The sequence below is a fragment of the Microtus pennsylvanicus genome, chromosome 7, assembly GCF_037038515.1.
Source record: "Microtus pennsylvanicus isolate mMicPen1 chromosome 7, mMicPen1.hap1, whole genome shotgun sequence".
Taxonomy (NCBI): Eukaryota; Metazoa; Chordata; class Mammalia; order Rodentia; family Cricetidae; genus Microtus; species Microtus pennsylvanicus.
This window is the reverse complement of record NC_134585.1, coordinates 112,178,875-112,186,338: the sequence shown is the minus strand read 5'-3', so window position 1 is coordinate 112,186,338 and position 7,464 is coordinate 112,178,875. Positions and strand designations below refer to the sequence as shown.

At 49.7% G+C, this 7,464-nt stretch overlaps 1 protein-coding gene across 2 annotated transcripts in view; it reads left to right on the top strand.

The window, feature by feature from the left end:
• Positions 1-472: 472 nt before the first annotated feature.
• The window catches only part of Ngf (nerve growth factor), a 51,952-nt gene continuing 44,960 nt past the window's right edge, over positions 473-7,464 (top strand). The window contains exon 1 of one of the 2 annotated variants that reach the window (XM_075979041.1): positions 473-582. The gene's annotated coding sequence lies outside the window, so the exon portion shown is untranslated. Of the gene's footprint in view, positions 583-966; positions 1,044-7,464 lie in introns of those variants that run through there. The other variant, XM_075979042.1, reaches the window with a different exon arrangement.

Below are 7,464 nucleotides of genomic sequence, written 5' to 3'. Positions count from 1 at the left end.
CAACCCAGGGAGCTTCCTGTGTGTTCCTTCAGCCCTCAAATTTGCAAGGAGAAGATTGCCTGATCCTCTGGCCACCAAGGGAGGTCTTAAGTCAGCCCAGAAGGCTAGCAAGGCAGTGAGTGAGCCAGGGCAGAAGGTGAAGAGACTCTAAGTCGGCCAAGCAACTCATGCCCTGCTCAGCCTGCCTGCTCATTGGTGTGTGGGACCAACTACCCTGCCTGGTGCCCTAGAAACTCTCCCTCTGCCAAGGCGAACCCGATGTATTTTCATTTGACCTCAGAAGGTTTGAATCCTTCCCTGGCTGTCTTTTCTTGGCTAGGTCCCACCAGTCCTCCTGGAGCTATCCATCCCTTGTCACCAGGACCCCTGCAGTCTGGCACCTTGGGTACAGTCACAGCAGGTGCGGGGCTGGGGGTGGGGGTGGGGCAGGGAGGGAGGGGTGGGGTGGGTGGGGGGGGCAGGATTTGGAGAGGGTGTGACTCGAGCCAGGGAGGAGGGGCTAAATACATTCAAGAAGCCTGTTATAGCAGTTCTGTACTCCAGCACAGCAGAGAGCGCCGGGAGCCCGAGGGGAGCGCGTCGGTGAGTCAGGCTGCACTGAGCCGAACCCAACAGGGGTGCAGCGCGGTGCGGCGGGCTGGGGTTGCTGGGCTCCTCGGGACGGTATGCGTGGATCTCTGTCTGGCGAGATCTTGTGGGTTGAAACGCAGCCCTGAAATAAGTGCCCGGAGTAGATGTAGGAACGCGAGTTCATGGGCAAGCAAGGGAGGCGAAGGGAGTGAGGGTCTTTCTGGTGGTGAAATTCGCTGTCCCAGGATATCTGGAAATCCCAAAGTCAACACTGGCGCCTGCAGAAATAGTACTGCCTTGCCTAAGCTCTCGGGCTAGAAGGGAACAGCGCTCAAGAGAGAGCCTGGAGAGAGGGATGCGCGCGCTGCGAGCGCGCTGGGGTGGCTGAGCAGTAGCCCGCGCAGCGGAGGGCGAGTGCACAGCGCGCCGGCTGGGGAGTGCGCAGAGTCCCGAGAGTGCCACGCTGCCCCTGGGTAAGAGGACCTGCCGCCCAGGGAGCGCTAGACTCAATGCTTGTCGCAGGGCTCAGAGTATAGGTTGTGGGTGCCAGGGGTTGATTCAGGGAGCTTGGGTTCCAAGAGCCGAGGTTCTGAGCGCCAGAGCCCTCGGCGGGGCCTGCTGGGTATCTCAAGGCGTAGCCCCACTGCTTGGGTCACCCAGTACACTCAGCTGTCTGCTGCCAGGTGTGGCAGAGGCTGGCACCGGGCATGGGGAAGGGCAGCGGTCGCTCTTGGGTTCTGGCAGAGAAGCTGCAGCGGAGGGAGATAGAGGACTCTGGGGTCAGAGTGTTGCAACTTGAAGCCAACATAAACATGAGGTTTAGTTAGTTCGGTTGGATTACAATGTTCTTGTTTTCATAAAAACTTTCTGAGATTCTTAAGGAAGGTGTTTTTGGTTTGACCTTTTTCGTCAGGTTTACTTCAGAGATTTCAAGAAGCGCCTGCTTGCTAGGCTGGTTTTTCCAATTGTTCCAGGCTGGGAATTGTAGCAGTTTGAAGAATAATTTATGGGTGTTTCTTGCATTCAAGTGTATTACAAGCAAAGTCTTTTGGGTGCTGTGGGTATTAAGGGAAACTCAGTGCACGTTCTCAGCTGCAAACCAAGATACTGCTGTCCCGGGTGCTTCTGCCCCATCTGTCATGGGAGACCAGTGGAAACCTGGGGGGAGGGGGAGGCCTGCTCTGCATCCATCCTCCTGGCATCCTCTCTCTGCCCATGCCAATTCACTGTCCCTGTAGTCGGGGCCAACTGAACCTTACCAGCTCATCTGGCATGGAGGGCCACGGTGGGCCCCCCCAACAACTTCTTCCCAGGGTCCCAAACTCCTGAAACTGTGTTATATCGGTCAAATAGGTCTGTACAGTTGGCCCCTGCCACCCTTCTGAAGTAACCGGTGTTACAGTCCCCAACCACATGAACCTTCTCTCTGCAGAGTCATGGGCCATATTAAGCCCAATGGGTTTCATCTGTTGATTAAGGCATGTGTCAGCCTGGTCATCTGAGTACTAATCATCATAGACAGTCTTCCCAGGGTTTGATAGGGGACAAGTATCTATAGGAGAGGATGGTCTGGGGGTTGAGGCCAGCACGGCTGGTACTGATGCAGTAGACTTGAATGGCCCTTGTACTAGGTAGTTAAAGGAGGATGGTTTAATGATACATTCTCCTGTCCCTTCCCTATCATTTCCCCAAATATTTTAGGTAGTGGAGAGAGAGAGAGAGAGAGAGAGAGAGAGAGAGAGAGAGAGAGAGAGAGAGAGAGAGAGAGAGAGGTAAAGAAGTAACACACATAGGAAGTCAGGGACTCTGGGGCATGGGGCACACGATTTGACAGAGCTATAGGAGTGACTCAGAGGGTTTTATAGCCAGCTGACATCACCATTATCCCTGGACAGCCACCCCAAGCAGCCCAGGCTCATCAGAAAGTCATTGGTTTAGGACAGTCACCAGCAGGGGTGACTTTGAACCAATTGTTTACTTTGAACCTTTAGCAAGGGCTTTCACTTTCTCCTCTTATTCACCTCCCAACCCCCATGCCCTGAGGGCGGTGAGAGGAAGGGATGAGGCCCCCATGCTCCATTCTCCTCCAGGGAGAACTCTGTGCCCAGACCAGAAAGGGGGCCCCAGCTGCCAACATCAGCAAGGAGACTAGGGCAGGGCAGGGCAGGGCAGGGCTGGAGCCCCAGGGAAGTTTCTCATCGTTACTGAGATTCAGCTGATGAGAAAATCACACACTTCTAAAGGAGTACTGAGCCTGACAGCTGCTCACTTGTGAAGCACAGGGTCTCCGAGCTGCAGGGTAAACAGAGAATACAGCTACTGCTCTTCTTTGCTAGCAATGTAACCGAGCTGTGCCTAGACGCCACACAGCAGTAAGAGACTGAGCCAGAGTCCCTGCCATTTGCCTTCTCCTAATAAGAACACCCAGGCACCTCAGTATCCAGAGCAGGCCGTCCACAGACAGGAAGTAGAAGGTTTGCTGAGAAGTCAGGTCATCTGAGAAGCATAAGACCTGTGTTTCCAGAAAGCGTCTCTTTTCTTTCTCTAACTGGCACTTTTCATATCTTATTCTCTCTCTCTCTCTCTCTCTCTCTCTCTCTCTCTCTCTCTCTCTCTCTCTCTCTCTCTCTCTCTCAAGCTTAGCCAGTTCTAAGATTAACCATGAGGGACTTTGTGTTGTGTCATAGTGACGTCAGCCAGATAAATAAAGAGGAACCCAAACCCGTCCTAACCATTTCCTGCGATGTTTGCTTCTTGACAGTGGGGATATGGTTATGCTTATGATTCCTGATACCAAATTGTGAGATGAAGATAACTCTAAGATTAATGTTCAAACTAGAGAAAACGAGGCTTTGGAATCACTGGCCTTCCAACAGGGAGTGCATAACGTGGCAATGTTCCATTTTCAGCCAAGGGAATAGTCCTTCAGTCACAAGGTTTAGACAGTACTGGAAAAATGAGAATTCACTATAGAGGCATGGGGCATAGTTGCTTGGGGTTATTGTGTTTTCTTTACTCTTCTGTGGACAATATAATGCTTTTTTGAGGAATTTATGTAGACTGTTGGCCTTAGACTGTAGGGAGAATCAAATTTAAAGATGGAGATCGGTTTCTTGGTTAATTTTTCTTGTATTTTGAGCAACCTTCCAATGGTAGTTTTTCAGTTGTAAGAAAGGGAAGGCAACAGTCTATGACTGTGAGCAAGTCATTAACCTCATGAAATCTGAGTGATGTACTGCATGGTGCCATTTGTCAATGGAGCCATTAACACATCAGGGCCATTCTTGGTTAAATGTGATCACTCTACACACTCAGGAAGTTCAGTGTCCCTGCCTTACCTTCTAAATGTCAGAAGTCACGATGTCATCTGAGTTTGCCTCCATGTATAAATGGTGCTTACAGTTAAGAATCCCCTTGGGAATGGAAAAAGAAAACCGCCCTTCTGTTGAGGCATCTATGATATCGTCACAGGATTGGGACTTCAGTGGCCCCAGCCGTTGTCCTCTGAGTAGCAGCATATCAGACTTAGTGCCTCCATCAAAAGGAGCCTCGGTGTTATGATCCTACCAGGTGTCACCCTCTGCTTTCTGTGACTGAAATTTCCCTGAAAATGACCCAGAAGAAAAGCAGAAAGAGTGGAGGAAAGATAGGGATATCAGAACAGGGTATCTCCCCTGCCACCCATATGCTGTTGAAAGCACAGGCAGAGAGAGATCCCAACACTGAAGAAAATCTTTCCTTGTTAAAGAAGTTATACTTTGGCAGTAGGAGGTGTCCTTCCTAAAGCAGGAAGCCTTCTACTCTCAACCCCTCACTGACAACATGTAATTCAACGTGAGTACATGCTGATCACCTGCCCTGACAACTTGTAATACAATATGAGCACATGTTGATCGCCAATGAATAAAACTTGCCACGCTGTGAGGGCAATGAGAATAAAGAATTGCCATCTGAAGAATAAGCTAGGGATGCTGCATGAAAGAGATGCTGCTAGAGGCACGGGTGACAGTCTCAAATAGGACAGCTCACATTATCCTCACCCAAGGTTTCACTTGGGGACAAAAACAAAGTAGAACCCCTTGTTTATTTATAGTTCAAATGGATAAAAAGAGCATTTCTGGAGGATGTATTGGAACACAATTTTCCTACTTATCCCAAACTTAGTAGAAATAGAAGAGTAAATTAATGTGCTTAGATTTTATAGCTGATTATTAATGAGATCAAATGGAAAAGAGAAGGACCGGTTGATGAAGCGCTTGCTGCGAGAGCATGAGGACCAAGCGTCAACTCTCCAGTGCCCATCTCAAAGCCAGGTGTGGTGACGTGAGCCTGAGTTCTAGCGCCACGGAGGCAGGACCAAGTGCATCTTTGGGACTTGCCGTGGCTTAGTCTAGCCAGATGGGTGACCTCCAGGCTCGGTGAGACACCTTGTTTCAAAAAAGTAAGCTGAAGAGGGAAGAGGAAAACATTGCACACGTGTTTGCATGTGCGCGTGTGCTCACACGCTTGAACGCGCACACACATACACACGGGGTGGTGGGCATGGGCTATTTAAAGGACGACAAATGAGGCTAAGCCGATGATGACATCTGCCAGGTAGGACTAGCTACAGTGCTTCCTGAGTTGCCCAAGAGTCTGGCAGACCTTTTGCACGTGCAGCAAGTCTTTTTATGGGTAGGGGTGTGAGTCAGAGTCAGACAGTCAGGACTTCCGTGAAAAGCGAGCAGCCTGAGAAGCTTTGGCACGGCCCGGGTGCCTTTTTGCAGGTGGAATCTGGATGAGTGGCTGAATCTGGCTATGAAGTCGACTGGAATGCTCAGCCCAGGTTTGGCTCCGAAGCTACCCCATGCTGGGCAGTTACAACCCACGGCTACTGGAATAGTTTCCCAGTAACCACAAGGTATTTTGCTACCTTGGAGGCTATTATAGAAGGCACATAGTCTCTGCTCACCCCTAAGTTGTTGAAAGGGGAGAGAGCATTCATGCAAGGCCAAGGCCGAGTTTTCCTGTTTCCTTTGGCTGTTCCTTCAGTAGTGAGGGTTGTTGCTCTCCATGCTGTTCCTAAGAAAGCTCAGAGACAACAGTCCCTCCTGGAAGAGGCAGGAACTCAGCCTGCCCATATTAGAGAAGGGGGAAGTGTCACATCAGACCTGTGGTTTATAGCCAACTCTGTGGCTTCAGCATCGTTACTCATGAAGTGACTTGCAGCTCTTTCCCTGCTCAGACTGGTGAAATGATACCCCATTTTTGGATCTGAGTCGACCTGGCTCAGAGGCCAGCAGACGGAGGTACTGCCTCATCCTTATGAATAACCTTGAGTTAAATCCTCCATGGCACGTGGGAGATGCCAGGAAGGACAGGTTCCCTCTGCATTACGATTGTGAGTTTTAAAGTAATTACACACACACACACACACACACACACACACACACACACACACACACTGAGAGAAGGAAGACATCATACTGTTTTCTCATTACCTGAAAGATGCTCAGCTAATTAATCAGAAAAGGAGGCATCCCTCTATGGAGAGCAGAGGACCAGTTTCCTCTCCTTCCTATGTACAAAGTCCACATCACTGTGGTCTGGGTGCTATGCCCAGCTTGGTTTGTGTGGCTGGAACACCAAAGAGCCTGGCACAACAGGAGCTTCTCTGGCTAAAGCTCTTTCTCCACGTGGAGGGTGAGGAGAGTCTGGATTGTAGGGGCTGACCTCCCTCTGTGGTGCCTTCATCTGGAGTAGGTCAGCATCACGTGTGAGCTTCATGTGTCTCTGTCTATAGAACACTTTGCTGTGTTTGGGGACAAGAAATCGTTTGATGGCCTTGAAGTCTCCTCCAGGCATTTACTCGTTTGTGTCTTTGGGTTTGAAAAGACCCGTGTGTAATTAACATTCTCACTTGGATGGGATTCCAGCCAAACATTTCATCTTCTGCATTCTGTCTTCCTCATCGTATCTGAGCAAAAAGAGGCCAATAGATATTTGTCTGGAATTTTCTTTTGGAGCCAAACGCTCCTCAGACTTTACTGCCAGAAAACGTTAGACTGTTCTCTTGAAATAAGGCCTCTCTTGAGAATCGCCATGTTTCCTGGTAGTTTTACGGGTGCTTTGGTTCCCTTCACTGCCTAACAACCCCTCTGCATGTCTAAGATTGTAAGTACCTCGTCACAGTTACAAGGAGAATAAGAAAAGATAAGGCATCTGAGTGCAAGCTCTCAGATGTAGGCAGCTGCTGCCTCCACGGTTAGCATTTGATTTCATTCTTTCATCTGGCCTTTTAAAAGACGATGCTCCTCTCAGTGGGGCACTGTGGGGGACATGTGACAAACACGTAATTGTGTAACACGGATCGAGTGAAAACTTGCTCCTGAGGCTCACCAGGTCATACACCAGCCCACAGTGGACTAGGAGCCACCGAAAACTAAAGCCGCATGCCCCATTGTGAGGGGATAGGCCTACTATCTTTCAGGATTGTAGGTCCGGTGCAGCCAAAATTTACAACTATTTGAATAATCAAAACTGAGTTTGAATGTATCATTTTGTCAAAATGTCCCCATGAAGTGCCATGCTCCTTACCTTTCTGTTGCTGTGATAGAACACCATCCAAGATAACGTATAGAAGCGTTTGTGTGGTTTATGGTTCCAGGGCGTGGGAGTCTATTGCAATAGAGGCAGCAGGCATGGCAGCTGCAGGTGAGAGCTTACAGCTCCACCAGCAAGCAGGAAACAGAGAGAACAAACCGGGATTGGGGTGTGGTTCTTAAACCTCGAAACCCATCCCTAGTGACATATTCTTCCAGCAAGGCCAAATCTTCTAAGCGGACCCAAACAGCATCATCACCAGGGGACCAAGTAAACAAACCTCTGAGCCTATGGGGACATTCTCCTTCAAGC